Source organism: Corvus brachyrhynchos, unplaced genomic scaffold (assembly GCF_000691975.1).
Source record: "Corvus brachyrhynchos isolate BGI_N302 unplaced genomic scaffold, ASM69197v1 scaffold136, whole genome shotgun sequence".
In the NCBI taxonomy this organism is placed as follows: Eukaryota; Metazoa; Chordata; class Aves; order Passeriformes; family Corvidae; genus Corvus; species Corvus brachyrhynchos.
In genome coordinates, this window is record NW_008239080.1 from 2,559,265 (window position 1) to 2,584,337 (window position 25,073).

The following is a 25,073-nucleotide window of genomic DNA, read 5'->3' on the forward strand; positions in this document are numbered from 1 at the left end:
TTCTAATTCTCTACCTGCGACCTACCTGCGAAAGTAATTTTTTTTTGTGCTTTGTATCAAGTAGGAATTGTACATGTATTTTGTGGATTAATTATGTGAAAATTCTGAGGTATACTTTCTGAACATATAGAGTGCTATGTAAAAAATAAGACTCAGATCCACACAAGTGTTTAAGCACTTATAACTTTGTCAACACAAAATTAAGTGCCTAGTTCACATTTTGAAATTCTGAAATTTTGTGCTTGTTTGAAACTTTTGTATTTCCATTAATCAAGCAGTTATTGCGTGTAGAATGAGTTAGGGAACAAACTCACATGGTGGCAAGAATTTTTCAAATGCTGTAGTTTATTATAACTATACTTTCAATTTTGTACAAGGCATTTTCCATCTCAAGGCCTTATGTACCTTTCTGTTAACATAAGTAAAAATTGATAAGAAAATGGCAGGCTTTATTCCCAAAGTTACATTGCTCTTTTGGCGTACATGTTTAATTGTAATTATTACTCTAGGGAGCACTAAGTTTGCAAAGGTTTTGGTTTGGTGGTTTTTTTTTTGGTTGCTTTTTGTTGTTGTTGTTTTGGTTGTGATTTTTTTTCTCAAAAAAAAGAATGCAATTCATCCATTTTTAGTATATAGAAGTAATCATTTGTGAAAAGGACTGAGGCCCATCATGAGTGCTATGAATAGAAGAGATTGCTTTGTAACTGCATAGAAGGAAAGAATAAGGCATAGTGAGAGAATGGTTTGATAAATTTATAAGCAGAAGGTTAATTTCTTCAGCCGTTTGCAGACTGTTCAGATTGCAACAAGACCTTGAGTGTTGTTACTCCATCACTATGTAGAGGTTTTGTTCAGCTTCCAGATGGACAGGCCTTTATGCCCATTGTCCAGTCACACGTGTGAACTGTTGCTATATGAACCAAATATGTATGTAATATATTGCTATGACTGAGAGAACAAGCCATTAAGTGAAAATTAATTCCCAGACTTTTTCACAGATAAACAAACAGCATGCTGGAGACATTAATGACGTATTTGATACCTCTAACACAGAAAATAACCTCAAATAATGGCATCATCTCAATTTAGAAGGTAAAATAAAGAAGTTAGTGTGGATACAATATTGCTGCTAGCAAGAACTTTCTTGCTTCTTTCTAACCCGTGGGATACTTTTCTCTCTCACGGAAGATAATAGCAGAACTTCTATAAACGATGAACACTTGCAACCTTGTACAACTACGTTTATGGTACAGTAGAAAAATATTTTGACAGTGGATATTTAGGATTTTAGTCAATCCACCCAGGGGGTGACTGATCCTTTGTCCAATTAGACTATGAAGAAAAAAGTCTAGAAAAGAGTTTGTAAAATAATTAAATAAATCAATCTTGCTGCACAATTCCTGCTGTTGGATCTTCTCTCCTCCCTACGGCTGCAGGATACAGTAATAAGTTATTTGTTATTCAACAATAGTTTGTATCTTGAAAAGATTAGTCTGACTCTCACAAGTCATAGGAAACAAATACACAATAAAAAGGCAAGAAATGGAAGAATAGATATTAAAAGGAATCATACAGATAAAAAACATTGTTGAACTACTGGTTCTTCATTAGTCCAGTCAATTAAATTTTAGCAAATAATGAGTGGCTATTGAATTACATGTTGGCAACTTACTTGAAAGTATGATTATAAGAATAAGACCTGTTATGATTATTGAAAAAACATCTTCTGTGAAATAAACTAACTAAATAAACTTATGCATTGATTCCAAACCTACAGACCTGGATTGTTTCTTAAACATACATATTTAAATTACAATCTTTTAACAATCTTGACAGTAAGGTTGAGGATTATACCCAACAAAAATGTAATGAGTATATGTTTAACGCTTTTAATGTCTATGTTGCTGTTTTTAATAGAAACTATTAATAAAATCTATATAACTGCTATTTGACTTAGTTTGGGTCTAGTTCAACACAGAGGGAACAGAAGAAAGAGGTGCTTTCCTCACCAACTTTCCAAAGATTCTGGGGTTTTTCTTGTTGTCAAACTTTTGTAATTGTTAAGTGGAAAAGAATCAGTTAAAAGGCTTTGGCTTAAGACACCACAAAACCACCAGGGAAATTCATGGATACTAGAGAAGCCTCTTGATCCATATAATACAGTCAATAAGGCTGAGTCTCCCAAGGGGAGTCTTAAGGTCCTTGTTTTTAGCTTTGTGCCTGTGATGCCTTTTGGACTAGTACCGTGTGTTTCAGAAGCGTCTGAAATCATGAGGGACTTGGCATCACAGAAGAGGATCCTTCATAAAAAATTAGTGGAGGCTCATTTGATTCTAGGCTATAAAGCTGATAATATCTGAGGATTTCTGATCTCAGATATATTTTTAATAGGGACTGAAGAAGAACTGCTTGCAAAGCTCTCTTACTGTAACTGTTCTGTGGGGTTTTTTAAAAATCAAAAAAAGGATGAAATGAATAATTATTTTAGAAATCTGAAACTTGAGACTTATAACAAACCGGGTTTTTTTTAATAAAACTAAGGCACCATAAGCGTGTATCTTCTAAAAGGATGTCACAGTTTCAAATTTTTACATAAATATGTTTTAATTCAGAACCATTCTAATTTTTTTGCTTGCTCAAACTTGCTGCTTTGCAGTGTTGTGCACGTTTGTAATTTAATGTTGGTAAATCTTTTCAGATGCTAACTTTGTCATTTAAACACAGATATGCATTTCAGTTTGAAAATGTAATGATCACAAAACCCAGAAGGATCTAATTTAGATGAAACAGCAGTGTAGAAATCAGGCACAATTATTTGCATAATCAAATATAATTCATTATTTTTGTGTGTGTTTGTTTACCCACTGAAAAGTTCTGACAACATAGCAACCATGTACAGATACCTGATTTCAGTGCAGCAGTCTACTCATGGATCTACCATTTTCAACTCTACTGGCAGAGCTTCTGTAGAGTGTAACCGAAATGTTGTTACAGGTTCAAAGTCATGCGGTCAGGGAACAAAACCAAGGCAGTTAAGACTCATGATTACAGTCTGTGAAGGAGGTTTCTCTTTCAGAGGTGTTTTAAAACTTACACTTCTGACCAAAGGCAGCTCATGATGTATCACAAAATATATCTAGGATGACTCAAACATGTCTATGTGCAGAGAAGTGGTTAATATTTCCCACTGAAATAATTTCAGAAGTGCTTGGTACAGGATGTTCTCAGAGTGTTTCCAGGTCACAGATTTGCTGTGGAGTCTGCAGTTTCTTTTCAGTTTCTGTCTGTCCTAGTACTAGAAAGGGGGCCTTTGGTTCCAGACCTGTATTTTTTACTCCAAGACAGCCTGTCACCATAGTAGTTAAATGAAACTTGAAAGGTATGTAAAATGCAAACCTTGAAGTCCACACCCCCAGCAATCTCCATTTTCAAAGTAATTTCTCTGAATCAAGGGTCTTCCCCATATCATAGGATGGCTACAGCATTTGTCCTGAAGAACACTCATGTGGGGAGCATTTTGCAAGTGTTACAGCTAATTTCTTTTGTTTAATCTGTATTTCAATTGTCGGTGTTTCTTTACACAAAAACTATCCATTTGGAATGTATTTTTTAGGCTCCTTTTGATTTGTTTCAGTGCACCAAGGACATCTGTACAAAATACCCTTTTATTATAGTTTATGCTTACTACCCTACAATGTCTGTAAAGAGAAGAGTTGGTTTTGTTTCTTTTAAATAAAATTTTGATTTTTTTTTTTCAGTAAATAGAGCCAAATTTTTTGGAAGACAATTTCTTCTTCCAAAGAAGAAGTGTTTTCTGTATTATCTATAAGTGCCTTAATTAGTGCAAAGCAGTCTGTTCATAAAGAAGCTTTCTCTCTTACCAAGGACATAGATAAACACTTAAAATTTTAATGTAGCGTAAAAGCATCTTTATATTTGTACTAATGTCTGCTAAGGATAATGTTCCTGTATGAAATTAGCATTATGAAATTAAAAATTATATGCAATTGTTCAACATTTTCTTACGTCCTCTTAACGGTTAGAACACTAAAACTGTATTTGACAAGTAGGTAGGACACAGTAATTAAACTTTTCTTTAGTAAAAGAAAACAGGAGATTATTAAAGATTAAACTAATACCTTTAAGTAAAAACATTTATCAAAGCAATGTAAGTAGGAGAGGTCTTTTGTTTTAATCCAGGCTGGCTTGGTCTCTGTTCTCCCTTTCTTAATAGGGTAATTTACATTTTTCCAGGTGTTGAGAGAACATAATACTTAAATGTAGATTACTAATAAGAAAAGGCAGTCACAACAGATCAGTTTGTGTAGGCGGTGATATGCAGGAAGTAATTTTGTTGAGGCCCAGTGGTTGAATAACAGAATACTTACAGTTTAAGAATTTGGTTTCTGTGAAAGATTTTGATCCATCATGAAACCTAAACTTGCTACAGCAGTTTTACTCATCATACTGGGGAGAAACAAGGTGCAGAAGGGAGGCTGGAGCACATTCCCTAATTAATTAACATTAGTCAATTTACATGGAAATAATGGAATTACATTACAAACACTTAATGCAACAATCTCAAACTTCCCTGCTGAGACCACTTTGAAATGTTTTGCACTGCTTATTTTTTCACAGAACATCCTAATGAAATAACTTGACAGATAATCCTGCTTCAAACTATGTATCACGATGGGACAACCTGTTCTTGCTTGATACTTCAGGGTAGTTACCAGGTTAAATTTACCTGTGGATTAAAGGTGGATTTATTTACAATTTCAAATGACTGCACTTTGAATTTTGGAAATCTCTGAACACAGGAGTCTGCAATGCCTTATGCAAAACAGAAAATACAAGCCTGGCTGTCACAGCATTAAGCTTCTGAAAGCTTGACTTATCAGTAGATAATTTTAGAGGAAGCACAGGGAAAGTGTCCTAGATAGCAAACGTGAGTGACCAATTATAAGTAAAGTGCAGACTGAGAGCTCTGTAAATGCAAGTAAATTACACAGATAGGAGTTCTAACTTTGTTACCTTCCCAGCTGCCATCTCTTTAATATTATTCTAAATTATATTATTTTCAATAGGATAATTTAAACACAAAGCATTAAATCTGTTTCACTGGATTATTACTATGTGCCCAGATATTAATATAAGTTTCTAATCCATTGGTTGTTTTATGGATATTTTCCTCTCTTAGCCTAGCCTTTGATATCAGTAGGCTGACAATCTTTGTCCACAATGAATTACATTGTTCAGAGGTGTTGATCATTCTAGAAAAGTGTAAAAGGGATTTTGCTGGCTTATTGATGCTGGTTTCCCTATTAAACTCTTTTTGAATTAATGAGTTGGTACAGCTCTCTTGACAAAAGATTTCAGATGTATAGACTAGCTATTAACCAGATATGCCTGGCTTCTGATTCTTTATTTGTATTTCATATAATATACAATTTCATAAGGCATTTGGGGAATATACTGGAATAATTAATAAATCCAAAGAAGCTGTGATCTGAAAATATATTGCATAGGTAGAAAAATGACAACATGTATCAAGCTAAATATTTGATTTATTTGATTTATTCCTTTGGCTGAAGTCTGCATATTAACAGTTTTCGGGTTTTGAAAGTGGTGCTGCTGACTTACAATTCCTAATGAGCATATCCAACTGTCAGCAAGTTTTATCATTCTATATTGCATATATGAAGTTGTGTGCCTGATTTGAACTTTAGAAAGTTTAAGTTCAAATTTTTTGAGTAATTAAACCAAAACAAAACAATTATTCCTTGTGGCCATTGAATCACTGCCATTTTTTTCTGTACTGAAGTCAGGATTGCTTCTCCTGCCTTGCTGGTTGCTTTTTGCTTTTAATATTCTTAGATATAATCAGACAGAACTGTATGCCTTACGATCATAACCCTGTCTTGTGACAGTTTGCCTTAATCATGTGTTGTGTAGGGTGTCAGCCCTTACAGTCCCCAGAGAGGGGAGGCAGCAGGGACACCTGAACCCGATTGACCAAAGGGGTATTCCACACCCTAAGGAGTCATGCTTAGAAGAATGGGGAACCCTTGGAGTCATGTCATTTTTCTACCCAATTCACAGCTGTGTGTGATGAAGCCCTGCTTTCCTGGAGATGGCTGAACATCTGCCTGCCCATGGGAAATGGTGAGTGAATTCCTTGTTTTGCTTTGCTTGGGCATACAGCTTTTACTTTCCCTGCTAAAGTGTCTTTATCTCAACCCATGACTTTTCTCATTTTACCCTTCTAATTCTCTTCCCCATCACTCTATGGGAGAGTGAATAAGCAGCTGGGTGGTATTTAGCTGCCAAATGGATTAAACCATGGCACCAAGCTAAATATTTTTACCTCATGAATAGTGTAAGTTTATTGCTTTTTATAATCCAAATGAACTCCTTTCACTCCAAATTTCTCCTTATGTCACAACCCATAACTGGTGAAGACTTCATCTGATAAACTCCTGCTATTGATATGACTGCTAGTAAGCAAACTTCAGGCTGTTTTGTGAAACAACAACTTTGACTACAATAGATGTTAACTGCTGTTTTCTCAGGCAAAAAGTTGAAACGTATAGACTTTAATGCAGTCTGTTAGTTACACAAGATACTGCTATGGATAAATTTTTCTGTGTATTTGTATTGTCAATATCTAATTGTCAAGAAAAATTCGCAGTCATTTTATAAACTTGAAACAGTTGAATGTAATGAGAAATGGCATCACCTGAGAATCCCCTTGCATTAAACACTGTTACTTAACAAAGTTTGGGTTTAATATTTTCTACATTGCAATTATTTTTTTTTTCTATTGCAATCAAAATGCTTTTATGGGGATTCTGTGAGATGCGACAGTACATAGATCTTACAATTGCACTTTATTCTAAATAAAAGACCTAGTCTTTGGGAAGCTTCTATTCTCTTTAGGCCATGGAAGCAAATCTATGTTTACTAATTCCCTAGATGAAGCAGGATGAATTACAAATAGGAGAGCAAAGAGAACACTCCATAAATACACTGAATTCCTTTGGGTACCTTGGTCCATTCTCTTCAGTTTAGCACATTGTCTGCAAATATCAAAGAGGTGCTTTACGTTTCCAAGTCTGCTGGATGATTAGGGAATTGTAACTTTACAGTTTTGCTTGCATGTTGGCCTTCAGTATTCCTGAATGAAAAAGCTAATATAGATTTTCAGAAGTTTTCCTCCACAAAGGCTGGATGCAGACAGTCTCTAGATCCTAAACTTTTGGAAGGTGATAGAATAGAAGTCTGATAAAGATATTAATCATAATTTTGGATATTATGGTGGTGGGTCACAAATAGTTTAAAGAGGCAGGACAGGACCAGAAGAGTCTTCTTTATTATAGTGCTGTTTTATTCACTTAGACAACTTCATCTGCCATTGTTTCTGTTGGTTTTCCCCTTTGGGCTGAGCAAACAATGAGTACAGGAGGACAAAGATAAGCTATCATCCCTCCGCCATAAAACAGACTGGGGATTAGGCAGAGCACCCTGGACAGTCTGACTACCAATGGCCAGAGTGCTCACTCATGCCAATCAGCAACACACAATAATCTCACTGAAAAATATTGAAATGTCTTCTGTTCCCTAATGAAGAGCATAAAAATAGACTTGGGGGAAACAAAATCATCTCAAGGGACAGTAACTGAAAAGAAAGGGAAGAGAGTGAGTGTTGCACTACTGAAGATGGCAAATATAGGAAAGACAAATCTGGCACCAAAGAGATCATTCCTAGTGTGACCGTTTGTATCAGCCAGTGCATAAAACAATGTCAAGAAGGGTCTTTGTTCTGACACAGGATGGCTGTTCTTGTTAGAGTTTCCCTTTGGATAATGAAACTTGACTTTGGAACATAAACACTTTTCAGCAGCTAGCCACAATCTTCTGAAGTCCTTTGTTAGACCTAGGTGTGTGCCAAGTCTAAAACAAAGTTTGAAAATAGGGCAGTTGAGGGAGGAACTTTCACAATCTGAAGGTTTGTCTTGCCAGCAGAAATTTTACCATCATCATTTTTTCTTTAACAAATTTCCTCCTTGAACTTCCTCTTTTTGCTATATTTCTGACTTCAAATGTAGGCTTACTTATAAATGCAATGTTTTTTTCTTAGATAATTTACTCTTTACCCATACCATGCTTCTTCTGAATGCCCTTGTTCTAAAGCCAGAGTATTGAATAAGCTATTATTTATATATTCAAACCTGTACATGAGAATTACACAGAAACTGAGAATCATCTGATTTTTCACCCTTTCTTCCTCTAAAACAGCTATCACTAGAGCTGATGATTACAATTTTGCTACCTTCATTCCATCTTTGCCTATTTCTGTTTAACGCAAATCTTCAGATAAAATATTCCATTCTCTCTTTAGATCTATTTTACCTTTACTAATTAACATTGTTCTAGTTTGTTGTATTTCAGAGGAGATCTCAAGAGCTGCATACTTTTTTCCATCTTGGAAAACTACTGCAATGCTCAGATGCAATTAAGATACCAGCCTTGAGGCAGGACAATTCATTCATTGAAAACCAATGTCCCACAAACCATTCATTTGACCCAGTTCCTGTTTTAAAAAATAATTCTAGTAGATTGATTTGCAAGATGTTTTTTCTAGTGCTTATTATGAAAGAATTAGTAAAAAGTGAAATCCAGACCAATTATTAATTCATCCACTACCTTTGATATTTAGGGGTTTTGCTTTAAATTCAGAGGCTGAATTTTGAAACATGAATCTCTCTTCCTCTCCCTGCTGCCACCCTCCATGGTAACCAGTTCCTCCTCTTTTCATCCCAAATAAGCTGTTCATATTTACTAACATTTTTAGCCTGCCTAGGCAAGCAAATGTCAGCTCAAATTAATGCCCAGTACTCCTGGATATTATCATGTACTTTGTTTTGTAGATGTGCTTTCAAGCACAGTACTAGCATATTGTGTGTAGGTTCTTTGGTAAAATAGGTTCTATCTATTTGTACAGTGTTAAGTTACTTTTTGCCACCATACATTGGTTTAACAAGAGTGCATATCACCTGTGAAACTGCATGTGAATAGGGCAGATACATCCTTGGAAAATTCATGCAGGTATATATAAATAATTAATATTTACATACATTTACTCATCTATTGTTCTGGGGGGTTTTTCGTTTGTTTTTTTTTTTTTTTTGGTCAAACTGTTCTGGTTTTGTGCTTTCTTGAGACTACACCCAATATGGACTGAGGTTAACAGAGAAATTAATATGACTTCAATGGATAGAGATCAATGCCATACAGTGTGAAACCTAAAATCTCCATTTTAATTGAGAAATATTACCCATTACTTAAAGTTTTGGAACTCTTTTTAAAGTATGAACAGATATTTTTTTGTTTGTTTATTTATTTTCCAATACCTTCCTACAGGGAGTTAATGTTTGACCTTTCTTTTCTGTTTGTGTTCTTTTAATTTTTCTCCCTTCTGTTGTCTTTGCTAGGATTATTTTTCTTCCATTTGTTTAATTCGTTTAATTCTCCTCTTCTTTTTTTTTTTCTTCTCCATTCCAGTTTGGTTTTCTGAAATGTTTAAAAGCCCAGTATTTGAATTTCTGACAACTGTAGTTAGTGTCAGCTCTCTTTTTCTTCTTGTGCTGAAGTAGCTTTTAAAAGCCACACCAGCTCTCTCAGCAGGTGACTGCTGACTTGTACTACTGGAAAATCATGTCTTTCCAGGCAGTCAATGCCAGAGGAGGAAAGCTGCCTTGTGGAAGTTTTAATGACCTAAATTGAACTGGTACAATTGGGTGAGGAAGGCTTGTGTATTACACAGCTGATTAAGAATTGCATAATCTATAATTCTATTGCACCAGAGACTGCCAAGTGACTCTTCATGTCAGTAAATGAGGACAATGTATTTAGCAGCATGGAAATTCACACTTGAGGCTGTTTCTCAGTGTTTTACAGTTGCCATATTTTTCACCAAAACTTATTATATCTGAGAAAATAAAAAGATACCAAAAATGTATATTTTAAAGTCAGGAGAGCACCACGTTGCCATTTATCTTTATTTTCTGACAATAAATCATTGGCATTTTATTCCCATGGTACTAATTAAGAGTGTTCTAAAGAAGTGAATTAAGTCATGACTCAGTGGCTCTCAAAGCAGTCTGCTGGGGGATATCTTCTGATTTCAAAATATATTTTAGGGTTTTTTTTTTACTTTTCTGCAAAGAAGAAAGACTTTTAAAGATTTTTAAACTATGAGTTACATTATCAGGGTACTTAGGTTACATTAGGTCATGTTGTTAGTGCACTTAGGTTCTTCCTTATTCTCTTTTGGCCATGATAGGAAAATTTCTTAGATGGGAAAGCTCACTGTACAAAAGGGGGCATGATATTGGAAGTGATGTATAGGGATAGGGATGAGGGATTTTGGCTGAGTTACAATGGATGGGATGTTTATATACTTACAGAGGAGTAAGAGAGAAAAGAATGGGTTTCTTAAAAAATTTACAGCTTTATTTCAATTCTACAGAAAAGGAATATAAGGAGTATTTTTTAACTGAGAGAAACTGTTCTTCCTTTGGTAGTCCTTTTCTGCCATGTAGGGCAGATTGTTAAGTTACATGCTCATAGTACTGAAATCCCTATCCAGCCCTTCTTATTCAAGCAGAGCTGTCACTGATTTCAATGGCAACTCTGCCTTATTAAAGAGAATTGAATAGAACCCTGAAGCAATGGTGTTTTGTCCTTGTCTTTGCACTTCTGGCCCTTAACCATTACTTTTAAAGAGCTTGAAGCAATACTGGCACCAGCAGTGTTTCAGGTGAACAAGCAAAAGAATAAAAAACAATATCATGAGCTGTTTCAAGTAAGTGCTACTACAAGTAAAGGCAGTGTGCATCATGTTGAAATAATGGAAAAAATCAAAAATGCATAGAAATATTTTTCAGCTTTCTGTAATGTTTTAAATACAAGAACCATCAACATATAAAAATGTGTAAGCTTTGTTATTGTTTCTATTTATATTCATGCAAATATGTTAAGTGCAAGAGCAGGCATAGGCTTATTCCAAGGTTATGACCATTGCACTGCTAAATTCATTCCAATATTGGCAGACAATAAAAATATGACTAGTTTTTGGAGTTTTTTTTAATTGCCACACCAGAATTACCAAATAAAATGTCAATTATACTGTTTTATATAAAGAGCTCAGGCAGGGATTCTTAAATTTAAGAGCAAAACCCTTCTCAGTAATAACTGAGAAATATGATTGAATAAAGGTTTGAATTGAACTTTTCATAATTTGAACACAAAGCAGTGGGACTGATATGACTAAATATAAATACATATATTGGAGTTCAGCACTCTATAGTCTTTTTGTAGTCAAGTAAAAAATAACTGGTTTTAAGATTGGATTAATACAATTTAGGTCTCTGCTTTCCGGTAGAAATATCACTGTATGTACAGAAAGGAGACTATCCTGACTATTACAGAGATGAACCATGTACTTGCAATCAGATGAACATATTTAAAATACATATGTTACTATATGTAAGTGCAGAATCATAACTACTGGACATGATTTCATCTTGGACAGTAAGACTGTTAAAAAAAAAAAAAATCTAACATGTTTATTCCTCCTCCTCTGTTCTTCCACTTCTCAAACAACTCAAACTCGGTCTTACAAGTCCATGGCACAGGAGTTTCCGTGTCCCAGATTTTACCTTATATTGATCTCCCTCAGGCCAGCTCTTATTTATTGGTCAAAGTACTGTTCTTGTACAAGTACTGTTCTTGTCATCTGCTTTATACATTAAAATTATACGTTAAAAAATGTGTATCAGTGTTTTCAAAACAAAGCTATGTTTATTATTTAACTCAGAAGATGGAGAAGACATAAAACAAAGGGTCAAATCAACAGAATCCTGTGCACATTCTTCCTCTTCCTGGTTCTTGTTTTTTTCTAAGTAAGTATGTTAAAAAAATCTCCTTGGTAACATATGTGCTTGGGGACATCAAGACAAGTCTATCATTCTTTTTTCTTTTCCTTTAATATACATTCAGCTTTAGCTTGAATCCTTTGTTCAATGCTCTCTTTCAGGCTAGAGCCTCTTATACATATCTGTTCTGTTTAGACCAGAAGGATAGATCAAAGGTCCTGATTCTGGAAGGTGATAGAGAGCTATTTTGACAGAATGAAACTAAACAGAAAATAAATTTCCAACAGGGATACCTTATTCCCTCAACAGTTTTCTCTTTGTTATAAGGATCTAAGGAGATAAAACAGAACCTAAATGAGCTAGATGTTCTCCATACATTGCCAGGAGACTATCACTTCAATCTATCTGGTATTCCAATAAAACCTGCACTAAGATTACATGACTTTTTCTAACATTTGGAAGATTTAGAAAAATTCTGAATTCTGGCCTTGTGTTCTCCTCCCATAGGTTTTTTTGGATGTCTTCATGATCCCATCAGATTAAGCCATCACAACTCAATTTATTCCCACCTGTATTTTTAATGCAGTAATTTTTTAGCAAACCCAGAAAAAGAAAAGAATAACTCACTCATTGCAACATGGATTCATGTTTCCCAAATTATATAACCATTCACAAAGCTGGTTGCAGTTTATAGACTGGTGTGTTGTGGGTAACAGTATTTCTACTAGCAAAATGTTTTTATGCAGCACCCAGCAGAATACAGTTAATAATGCATTGCTTAGCATTTTGAATAATTTTCGCAAAGGAATAATTTTAGCACTATAAATTTACTTGAGATGAGTTTTTCCCAACAGGTCTTCTTTATGGCTCTGCTCATAAACTCATTACATGTCTTACTGACATACCTCTCTATTTTTCTTTTCATAGTAAATATAAAGCAAAATGAAGTAAATTAAAGTGTTGCTTTCCTAAGTGAAAAACTTGGAGGTGTTTACAGAATGTATTCTAAAAAGCTCTTTCAATAGAAGCTTATTTAATACACCTGGTTTGACTTGAAATAATTTTAAGGATTTGGCAAAAACCTGTGCATTTCTGATCTTCTACTTATGTTCTCCTCATGATTACATTACCTCTTTCCTCTGCTTGATTCCTTTTGACTTCTTTTTTTCTCAAACCTGGTTCACCAAGACTGTATCCTGATGAATTTACTTGATAGAAGTAATATTTCCTTAATTACACTGAAAAATTTATCATCTGCAGCACCTCACACTTGTATTTCTCTTTCACAAATAGAAAATGCTGGCAGTTCTAGACATCCCATATTCAAACTCTTGTACTTTTGCTTTTCAATTTTCAGCTGACAATTCTACTGACAAAAAAGTTTTGTATATTAATCACAAAGTGTGTGACTTTACATCTGTACTACACATATTTAATTTAATTTCTATTACTGTGATTCTCAAGGTCATCAGGTTCTTTCTGTATTATTTCTAAGCACTGCTTGATGATGTTTCCAACATAGTGTCTTTGGCAAACTTCATTGTTATGTTTCTAATATCCATGCCAACATCACTAATGAAATTATTAAATAACAGCGATGTCTGAGCTGATCTGTGATTTGTTGGTAGCCAATCTGATAGTTTTCTGTTTTAGTTTTTCTTATTTGCATCCTCTCTCTTGCAAGCTGTCTATTCACCTTATAATTCCTCTTCATCAGAATTCATCTCTGGCCATTTCCCCCATGTAATATTTCCAATGTCGTGCCACATTAAACTCTTGACAAAATCACCAAATCACAGAACTGTTAGGGTTGGAAGGGGTCTCTGGACAGCATCTGGTCCAACACTCCTGCCAAGGCAGGGTCACCTAGAGCAGGTGACACAGGAATGCATCCAGGTGGGTATTGAATGTCTCCAGAGAGGGAGACTCCACAACCTCCCTGGGCAGCCTCAGCGCTGTGCCACATTCAATGTAAAGAAGTTCTGCCTCATGTTGAGGTGGAATTTCTTGTGGTTTAGTTTATGGCCTATGGTGGAATTTCTTGTGTTTTAGTTTACGACCTATACTTCCTATTCTGTTGCTGGGCACCACTGAAAAGAGACTGGCACCTTCATCTTGGCACCCACTTTTGAGATATTTGTATGTATTGATGAAACCTGCTTTCAGTCTTCTCTTATCCAGACTAAACAGGTCCAGGACCCGAAATCTTTCCTCATAAGAAAGATGCTCCAGATGCCTTATCACCTTTATAAGGTGGTAAGGTTTACTCCAGTGAACCCTCTCCAGTAGCTCCTTGTTTTTCTTAGACTGTGAAGTCCGGAATTGATATGGCCTCCAGATATGGCCTCACTAGGTCCAATTAGAAGGAGAGGATCACCTCCCTCGACCTGCTAGCCACACTCTTCCTGATGCATCCCACATCATTGGCCCTCCTGGCCACCAGGGCACACTGCCAGGTCAATTTAATACTGAAATTCGGGTAGATTGTGTTTATTGCCTTCCTTTATTTTTTCCCCCATGTAACAATGACTTTGTGGAAGAATGTTGTGATATTAATCTGTCATAATTCACATTTTCAAACTTGTTTTACACATTTTCCCAACTTCTGTATTCCTCTGTGTTATCCTCTTCTTCAAAGTCTTCTTAACAGTCCAGGAGTTTAAGTCTTACTAATATCAAACATACAGACATCTAAAGGCTCAGATCATAATTTTCTTGATTGAAAGAGAAGATACTAATTTTTCAGGGTCTCCACCTAATACTACCTTCCTGAGATAATGAAATTGCAAAAATCATCTGCTACTAAGACTTAAATTCCAGTTTTCTATCATGTTTATGACTTAACTGCCTTTGCTCTCCTCTTAGCAATCTCTGCGTTTGCAAGTGACTTGCTTCTGCTACTGGTGTGATCCTTTCACTTGGCAACATCTTGTTAGTTTTGGTACTTTTTCCCCTGGGACATATTTTTTTCTCCAGCAGAATCAATCTCCCCCTGCCTCTGAAGAATTTCACTTTGTCTAGCAGCTTCCACTTTTAAAATCATGGAACAGAGAAACTGATAAAAAAGAAATAAGAAAAATCCATCCTTTTGTAATACAGACCCTCAATAATATAACATTTATCTTCAGGAAACTCCAAGCATCCCTGAAAACTCAAGATCTGTTACTCCACACTCTCAAAGATTTTAGTTATCATTTTATCTTTTAAGTTTTAACCCTTTGGATTTAACTTTATTTTAATTTGTTTGTGTTCTTAATAAAAGTTTATTTTCAATTATTAGCCTTTCAACTCTGTACTGACCCTAAAATAAAGATAGTTGGTTTTTGTTCCTTTGGTTTGCTCAAGAAATGTGTACTCTTTTCCCTGTGAATATCTGGGCAATTATTGAAAATGTTTCTCAATCTGACGCTAAATGAAAGAAGGATTAAGTTTAAAAACAATTTATTAAGCTTATCAGGGAAATCTCTCTAGCTTTTCCCAGAGTTTTCCAGATGGATTTCTCTCTCTTCCATACTATTGAGTATTTTGTGTCTGCCCATTTCTCCTATTCTGAGCAACCGTCCTAGGCCCAAAAAGTATAAACCAAAAGTCTCTGAAAGGGGGGAAAGATAGGGGAATTGCTTCATTAAACTGAAGCTTTAATTGGAGAATTAACCCTGATATGCAAATGAGCCAAACCTATAAAAGTGTGAAGAACTCGTGACCTGATGTCCATCTTGGGGTCCATTTTGGCAATACCAGGGTGTACCTCTGAAGGCCTTTCAAATAAATACCTACCTTTATTCCCTTACTCCTGTCTAGTCTCTGTTTCTAGGTGGCCTCTCAAGGCATCAAGATCAATCATGTTCTCCTGTACTACTGATCTTAAGTGAGCATGAATGTTTTTACATGATAAAGCTTATTTGGTTTTAGAATGTTGTTGGATAGCTGCGTTCACAAAAGATCACTCACAACAATATGAATTAAATGTTCATTTTGATGTAAATAAAATAAAATGTTCTTAATGTAGGTCAGGTATATTATGAAGTGATATATTTAATACAATATCTGTGTTACTGAAACCTGTGCTTAGAAGTCAAGAAAGCTGCTTTAAACTTCTATCAACGTTAAAAAAAAAAAAAAGTAAAGAATTAAAAGGTGTTCTGTAGCAGTCTGTAAAACATGAAGTTTATATGCTGGTAGGTCACAATTGCCAAATACGATGAATCCCTTATACACCTCATCCATTCAACCAACCAGGTGTTTGCAGCCAGAATTTTAAAAACAACACATAATAATGAGGATAAGAAGTTTCCCACATATTAACTGCAGCAATATTGTGGAAGACAGATGAAAAAGATGAAAATTTGTGGTAAAAATCTCATCTAAGTAGATATGTATGACATTAATTATGTATAAGGAAAACCACTGCAAATAGTCTTTAGTTTCAAGCTGCTGGATGACTGAACTTTTTATCTTTTGATTTGATTACTTGCATGCTAATACTTTTAATTGTTGTTTGCTTAAATAAAGAATGAGTTTTCTGTCAAGGTGTGTGAACATTTTCAAGAGGCAGAAGTAGTTTGGAGAAGCCAAGTGTGACTAGGAGATGACGAGCCAAACTTTTGAATTGCTCCACTAGAGCAAAAGTGGAAAGGCTTGAAACAGACAACAGCTCTATCTCTAGCTTCCTCTGTCATTCACATCTGACATGTAAAAGATTCTCTGTGGGATATTCAGTTTCCCATTGAGATGATGAGCTGGCCCTGTACATGGTGTTCAGAGTTACTAAAGCAGAATTCCAAGGTATGCTGAAGATAAGATTTATGAAAGTTTGTAGGAGAGGTGATGATGACAGCAATAGAAGCAATAAGAAGAAAACAAAATAAATTTCGGAAAAAATCATACCTTAGTGAAATGACTAACATGAACATTTTTAGTTGTCTGAAACTCAGCCATTAGAGACTAAGTAAGCTCTGGAACAAAATTAAGTCTATCTATACATGGGCTATGACTGAGTTTTTGGGAAGTTATTTGTTTGGTTTTTGTACTTTATAGCTATGTACAAAGTACTTATTTTGTAAGAATATTAGGAATATCAATGTACTTTTAATATAGGACATCACTAGTCTTACTAGACATTTTGAACAAATGAAACAATGGATTCTATACATAAATTGCTTTCTATGTATTGTTATATAGCCTTCCTTTAGTGCAGTCTTTTGTGGTGAACTATCTAGAGCTTTCAAATTTTTTTTGGATGTCTAAATAAAGGAGGAATTGGTTCACTTCTTGACTGGAGACAAGATTATTCAAAATATTCAATGGTTCATTGAACATCTCATAGGTTTTCTTGAGTTTTTTTTTTCAATGTGAGTGCCATAGGCCTTTAATTGCTTCCTGAAACAGGAATTAGATCAATTTCTTTTCCTATAATTCCTGAATAAAAAACACCCCCAAAAACATAATGCTCAGCTGGCTTCTGATTTACCTTGATATCCTAATTTCCTCGTGGTTTGTTGTCTGGTATCTTCTAACAGTTCATGAAGGTTATTAGGATACAGAAGTTCTTTATGGTGCACATGGACCTTTTACTTAGTTGTAGAATAACCATTATACCTGCCATTCAATAAACCACAAAGTTAAAACTCCAACTGAAAACACTCAGGGACTCACTGAGGCTACATGAAGTCTGTACTTTAGGACTGAAAAGGAGCTGGAAAAGGTGCTGTTAAAACCTTATCATTATTCAGGAGTCTTTCTAATTGTTCTGGCTGGAGAATTTTTGGCAACTCTGTGCTAATATTCATAAATATTCTTCAAAGAAAATAAATGGGAACATTAAAATTCTTCCTATCTTCTTATTAGGAAAAAACTAAGTGAGCAATAACCTTGAGGGGTAGCTTTCAAATTCTACTCAAACAAGGAAATGGAAAAAAACCCCACCAACCTTGAATCTAGGTATCTTCTGCTTCCTTTAAGATCTAAGATTACTATGCTTTAAGAATTACCACAGTGAAAAACAAAACAAAAGGTTGAACTGCAGAAAGCAATGCTTAAAAATGCTTTTATTTATAATGTCTCAATGTAATGTATAAGTTATTAAATATTTGCAATGTTTGTTTTATGTTATAATGAGTCCCTTTACTGGTTCTTTTTAAGCATTTCAACACCACAATCATTTATCTATTTTTTCTTTCAAAGCTGAAAGCAAAACAAAAGCAATACTTGACATAAATTCCTGTGGTAATTACTTTCTTCTAATTCCTTTTTTTCAGTCCCATTCTTCCATTTCAATAAAGATGACATCATTAGACCATTACTTTAATTTTAATATTCAATATCTTAACAAAATGAAAAGTCAGTAGAGTTTTCCCAAGGGCAATAATTCTGTAGAGTACATGTGCATGAAGTTCAGACACATTTTCAAGCATCAAGCAGTGAAAGACTACCATTTGGGAATTAATGATTTACTATATATATGGCTGAAAAGAAGGTTTTCTTTGCTGTTTTCTTTTTTTTTTTTTTTTCTGTATTGTGCATGCACAGTTCATGTTTATGAAAGAGCTTTAAACAAATGTTATCAGTACACTGAAGAAAAACTGAAAAGAAGGAAGTTGCTATTATTCTAGGTCTTTGGGGATAAATACCCCAAATACATCCTTTTAATATAAATGGGTTTTTTAATAGTCAGACCTTAGAAGCTGTGGGTATCAGTGATGAAGTACTCTACTGAAACATGGGCTTCTTTACAAAGTCATCTTCACTTCTTCCACTGTATTTGTTTTTGTCTTGTAATTCAACAGAGTTAGGATTTTCTATTAGTAAAATTCATGGCTGGGTAATTGATCTTCAGGAGAAAGACTGGGTGCAAAAGACAGGGCCATCTCTGTTAATTAGAAGGAAGCAGGTAGATATTGTGACTGTAGGTCAGAAAGTATTACAAATGATCCCCTGAGAAAACATTTTAAATGAATGATGGGTAAAAAAGTAAAACGACATAACTTTATGGTCTTTCTCATTTAGATTTGGCTGTTGGAACACTGATGGACAATACATAAATCACTACAAGAGTAGTGTCATGAGACTCCTAAAATACCCATGTTTAGTGAGGGAAATTAATGACAAAGACAGACCAAAATAGATCTGCATTTCCTATTTTTAACTGAATCTTCTGTTTTACTGCAACATGAATTCCAGTATTTGACACTTCTCCATTGGAAACAGCAGAAGTTGCTCTTATTTCAAAGCAGTTCCTTGCTGCCTGTTACCTTTTAGGTGCTGATCAAGGTTCACAAAAGTCTTATATGTTGCATATGTTCTCTGACTGAAGATGTCTTATGGGATGATTGATTACTTTTAACACTTCTCAGTGAAATACCTATCACACTTCTCTTAATTAATTTAATCTGATGACATTTGTCAGATATAGGAAAATAACACCATATCTAATTAGGTAAATCTGAAACACTTTTTATTTTTAGTAATTTCTGTTCACTTTCTAACTCTCATTTTGCCAGCCACAACAGAATTCATCTCACCTAGCCTTAGACTTGATAAATTGATTGTTTAATCTTAGCTCCATCTAGAGACAATGCAAAGAGAAATGTTTCAGAGCAATGTCTTCTGCCTATTCATGTAGTTAGAGTTGCTTCTCTCAGTAAAGGAAGATCCTGTTAAGCTACATAGGTATGTTGTGGGCCAACCCTGGCTGGCTGCCAAACCTACATCCAGCTGCTGTCTTAAAGAGAACTGAGGAGAAAATAAGATGCAAAAATGTGGGATAGGGAGATCACTTACCAAGTACTGTCATAGGCAAAGTAGTCTCAAATTTGGGAAATTTAATTTAATTTGTTGTCACTTAAAATAGATTTGGATAGCAGCAAGCAAAGAACAACATTTCCACCCTGTTCATTCCCAATTCCCCTACTTCCAGTCCCACCCCAACTGACATATAACTAGCTGTCAGTAACAGCTCCTCTCTGCCACTTCATCCTCAAGGCTTCCCCACTGTAGCTTGGGCTCTCCATTGTCCACAGCCTTTCAGGAGTATGTAACTTCTCTGGTGTAGGGTGCTCCATGTGTATGGATAGGTACTCCACCATGACTTCCCCACAGGCTGTAGGTGTCTCCTTATCCTCTTCCTTCTCTGACCTTGGTGTCTGCAGGGCTGTTTTTTACACTTTTTGTTCCTTCCTCCCTCTGTTAAATGTTTTAAACCCTTTCTTGAATACATTTTCCCTGAGATGTCCCCACATCAGATGTGCCCTGCGGTGGGTGGGTTGGATCCAGCTGGAACCATCTGTGTCTGGCACAGGGAAGCCCTGGCCTTTCCTCACAGAGCCCCTCTGCAGCCCCTGCTGCCAGCAGCTTGCCAACTATGCCTCATACAACACAATATATTGATGGCTAAAGATAGGTAACAGGAAAAATTTTCTGCGAAATAGAATACTTCAAATTGTAGGAAATAGGCCAGTTTTGTGGAGGAGACTTTTAAGGACCATAAAACTATACTTGCATATGTATACCACATGCAAAGCCCCACAAGGAACTGATTCAACCCAATTTAGAAATTTTGGCATATATATTTATTTTGCATGTAGGTGACTGTTCATATTCAGTTTAGATGTTTATTTTCTTTTTTTTTCATTTATTGTTTTAAATATTGCTACTACTATAAACAGTCAGTTTAAGGAGCTTAACAGTCAGTTTCAGAAGCTCAGAACTCAGTTTTTAAGATCCAGAACATAGGCATTAGACAAAATTTTAGTATAGAGACTTGATTTTTTTGGAAGTCAAATGAATAACTGAATTATTAAATATAGTAAAAAAAGAGTTCTTTACTGTGAGGTTGATGAGGCACTGAAAGAGGTTGCCCAGAGTAGCGGAAAGGATCAAGGTCAGATTGGATGGAACTTTGAGCAATCGGATCTACTGAAAGGTGTCCCTGGTGATGGCAGGGGGATTGGAACTAGAACATAGAATCAAACAATTGTTAAGGTTGAAATAAAAACCTCTAAGATCGAGTCCAACTATTAGCCTAGCAACACTGTGTTGACCACTAAATCATATCCCAAACTGCCACAGTCACACACCTTTTTAACACTTTTTCCTAATAACTAATCTAAACCTCATCTCGTGCAACTTGAGGACATCCTCTGATCTTTCAGGTCCCTTTCAACCCAAATAATTATTTGACTCTATGATTCTATCTCTGCAGATGAGCAAATCTGGTGCCACTAATACTGTTTCTTCAAATGGAGTGGAAAACCATATAAATTATCATCAGAAAGGGAATTAATATATTTATTATATAAATATATTTATATTGCATGACATTTTTAGAGTTTCTGATATAAGCACAATGTTAAAAATCACAAACTTGGTGACTAGTACATTCAAAGCTGTGGTATAACCTGTTGCCTGTTTAAGGAGACCTGCACTAAGATGGTTGTCTAAATAGTTTCCTCACATCCTCAAGAAGGACATTTCCAGTATAAAGCCATCTTAAAACAGAAATTCAGCTAAAATATTTAAAGTAACTTAAAAAAAAATAAAGTGTCTGTGGGAAAGAAGACACTGCTTAGGATGTCCTCCACTTGCTGATTAAGACAAAACTTAAAAAAAATTTCTTAATTATTTAGAAATATTTCTTACTCTTTTTGGACTGTATTAACCTCGTAAAATATCTCCAACTAATTCCCATGTTAATATAAAAACTGAAAAGGAATATTTTATACAACCCTTCATTAATGTTATGGAAAATGTTGAATAAATAATAAATTACTTGCTTTGTTGGTAGTATATTTGCTCTGGAAGAATGGTGATGCCAACTCAAGGTATGAAAGCTTTTGATATATCCCTCTTTTTTTATTCATCTTTTCCATCTTTCAAAGCAGTATAGAAACACAAATAACCACCGTAGGACTGGATGGCTCAGGGAATTACTAATCAGGATCAGAGCCAGTTCTTGCTTTCCTACTAATAGAAATCTATCTTGACTTGCTACCAAAGGTTGTGACTATATAACAATTCAATGGAATATGCAATGGAATATTTGTTACACTTAGTTGTGAACTCAGCCTATGGCACAGCCCTCACATATAAAACAATTCCATTACTAGTAGTATCAATAAAGTTGTCATGGACTGAATGGTAGAGACACAGTATTGGTGTTTCTTCCCCTCAGTCTCACAGGACAGTGTGGGAACTTTATGCTGCAGTTTCCCATGGTGCAAATAAAGAGTAATTCTTTTCTGAGGATGACAGGAAAATGTTTTCATGAGCATGAAAATTCATCTGTGTTAAAGCGAAGAAGGGCAGTATGTTGGAGGAAGCTCTGACAGCAGAGGGTAGTACAATAACACTACAAAAATGTCAGACTTGAAAGGATCTACACTAATGAGTCAATCTCAAGCAAGACACCTCCTTTGGGAAGACTCTTTGGAAGGAGGAGTGCAGTTAGCAGTCTAGTTGTTAGACACATTTCATTTTTACATTTGTTTTTTAAGCAGCTGACTTGATAAAAAATGTCCTCATTAACTTTATTTTCTACTTTCAGCATGCATTTTTTATAGCCGATTTACTCCATTCAGCTTAATATGTCTGCTCTTAACTCATTTCTTGACTTTGCAACTGAGACTACCTACAATGCAGAATTTTGCTGAATGCTTTCTGAAAGTTTGTGTAATGTTCATATCTCCTTTGTCTAGGTTGACAGCCATATCCTCTGAGAATTCCAATGAGTTAGTGAATCTTTACCTCCCTTGTCTCTCCTTAGGCCATTTTAAAATAATGGCATTATGTTGGCTGCTCTCCAGTCATCTCAGATTTCACTTGATCTATTTTGAAGAGCAGAAGTACATAAAAATGTCTGCCAAAGCTTCTTCAATTTCTCTGCTTATTTCCTTAACCCTTTTGGACATACCCTATTTGGTCATGGCCCAATCAGTTTCAGAAGCCATTTCACCTTATAATAACCATATTTGACACACTCTGTACATATCTTAATTCCTCATCATCCATCTCCATAAATATAATTTCAGATATAGTAAAATACCTACTCTGATCCTTTATAAGGCGTTATACAACCATTTTATAGGGTATCCTCCATCCCCTTATACTCTTCCTAGGAGATGAATTGCAACATGAAAGTTTCTTTCAAGAATAAGGATGTGTCCAGAGCTCAGGACTAGGCTAGTGAATTGGTTTTCATACAGAGTTTCAATTAATTTTGTGTTTCTTTCCTGCTGTAGGGAGGAAGCAGCCTGCAACTGAATTCCAGCTGATAGTTATTTGCTTCTTTATGACAATGTGCTGACCAAGAAAGATTGTTTTTCTCAACTACGTGCAATCTGAAGGTTCGCAGCACCATCACGAAAGCAAGAACTACTTTTCTTCTCTGCATAGACATGTCACAATCACCATGATTTTCTCTTGAAAGGACCTCAAGAAGTTAGGTAGTCTGTCCTCCTACCCCAGAGTAAAATTGTGTTTTCTACTCTTAGTATCTTTCAGTTATGGAGGTCCCATAACCACCTTGAGCAATCTGTTCAGTGCTTGTTTATACTTGAGGTTTTCAACCTTTCCTTAATTTTTTTATATAATTCTTAGAAACAAGATTAAAAAATAATACATGCTACTGCACACATTACAGCAGTTGAAAAACCTCTTAATGTTTCTGTGTGTGAGACACTGATTAAGCCTAACAAAAGTTTAGAGACAGAGCCTGGGGCTGATCCTAAACACTTACAAGATCTATTTGATGTGAGTTGTCCTACTGAAATCAAGATGACAGCTGATTATAAATACTTTATATTGTCATTTAACAATGTTTTTTAGCTGTAAAAGCTTTCAGCATTGAGCAGTATGCTAATTCTGAGGTACTTTTATGAATGCAACACTGATCCTAGCTGGATCATGTGCAGGAAGTGAAACTAGAGCCTTTGAATTTAACAGAAAAGGCTGTTACTGTCTGAGTCACATTTGTAGTTATATCCACTTGAAAGCATTATTAGATTAGGAAATCTCTGTACACGTCTTCTCTTGCTGATCACTGGATGAAGCCCAAAATTATGCTGACATGACTGCATCAGCCTAGTGCTAGATACTGAAAAAAAACAAAGCAATAAAATTCTATGGTCCAGACATGAGCTGGATCATTTATTGGTCTATATCAAATAATGATCCAATGTGAAACATCAGTCATGGAATCTTATACTGAGACAAGGGTTCACTTCAGTTACTTCCCTGAGACCATAGGCCAAGACTGAACACCTGTGCATGTACAACGGGTCATCTGGTAAATGCTGACTCATTACTCTGCTCTAACTTTTGTGATTATTTTTTGAAGAACTTCTGCTTGGGCTTATTTAGGCAAAATGAAGATTTTTGACATTGAAAAGTTAAAGAGTAGAATTCAGGTACTGATTGTGGAGACCCTTTTCTCCACTTCTTCACATTTGAGTGTATTGGTCATATGTGATCATTTTAAACACCATTTTAAAGGCAATTTTTAATAGCAGAAATGGTACCCTGGAATTCCACGCTTTCTAAAGACACTAGCCTTTTAGAAAATTTGCCTCTGCCTCTTACATTGAAGATTCTAATGGTTACTGAGCAAGCAAATCATGATGTCCCTTTGTTAAGGTAAGGAGAGGAAGCTATACAGAATGATGTACACTAAATTCTTCTTTTCCATTTTTCACTGATGACAGCTGATAAAAGTATTCTTTTTCTAATTTTTACCCTGTTTTTACTTTTTCATGTCTTTTGCTATGTTAAGTCCCAGAGAAGAGGACCAGAATGACATGCTCTTTTGTCTTATGTTGTTCCTATTATAACTTTGAATTGTATAGGTCTGTGTAACTGACCTTTGTATTGCATTGCATTGCATTGCAAATTGCAGCCTAAGTCATTGTTACGCTTCCCAATTATATGCTGGAAATAATTTGTCATACTTTAAGAAAAATGCTCCCAGGACAACAGAGCCCTATCAGAGCTCACAGGAGGGCTAGACATATTGTCATTTGTTACATTAAAATTTTAACAGGTGGGTCTTAAAAGCAAGGTTATCAGCCCAAACACTATGATCACACACACCATTTGATTGCACTCAAGATTTCTGTTCCATAACATTCCCTGGCACTGAGGTCA

At 35.3% G+C, this 25,073-nt stretch overlaps 1 long non-coding RNA gene across 1 annotated transcript in view; it reads left to right on the forward strand.

Annotated features, from left to right (window-relative positions):
• Positions 1-5,964: 5,964 nt before the first annotated feature.
• LOC108447942 overlaps positions 5,965-25,073 on the forward strand; it is a 28,202-nt gene continuing 9,093 nt past the window's right edge. The window contains exon 1 of the long non-coding RNA XR_001863665.1: positions 5,965-6,165. This is a non-coding gene — a long non-coding RNA (uncharacterized LOC108447942). The remainder of the gene's footprint in view (positions 6,166-25,073) is intronic.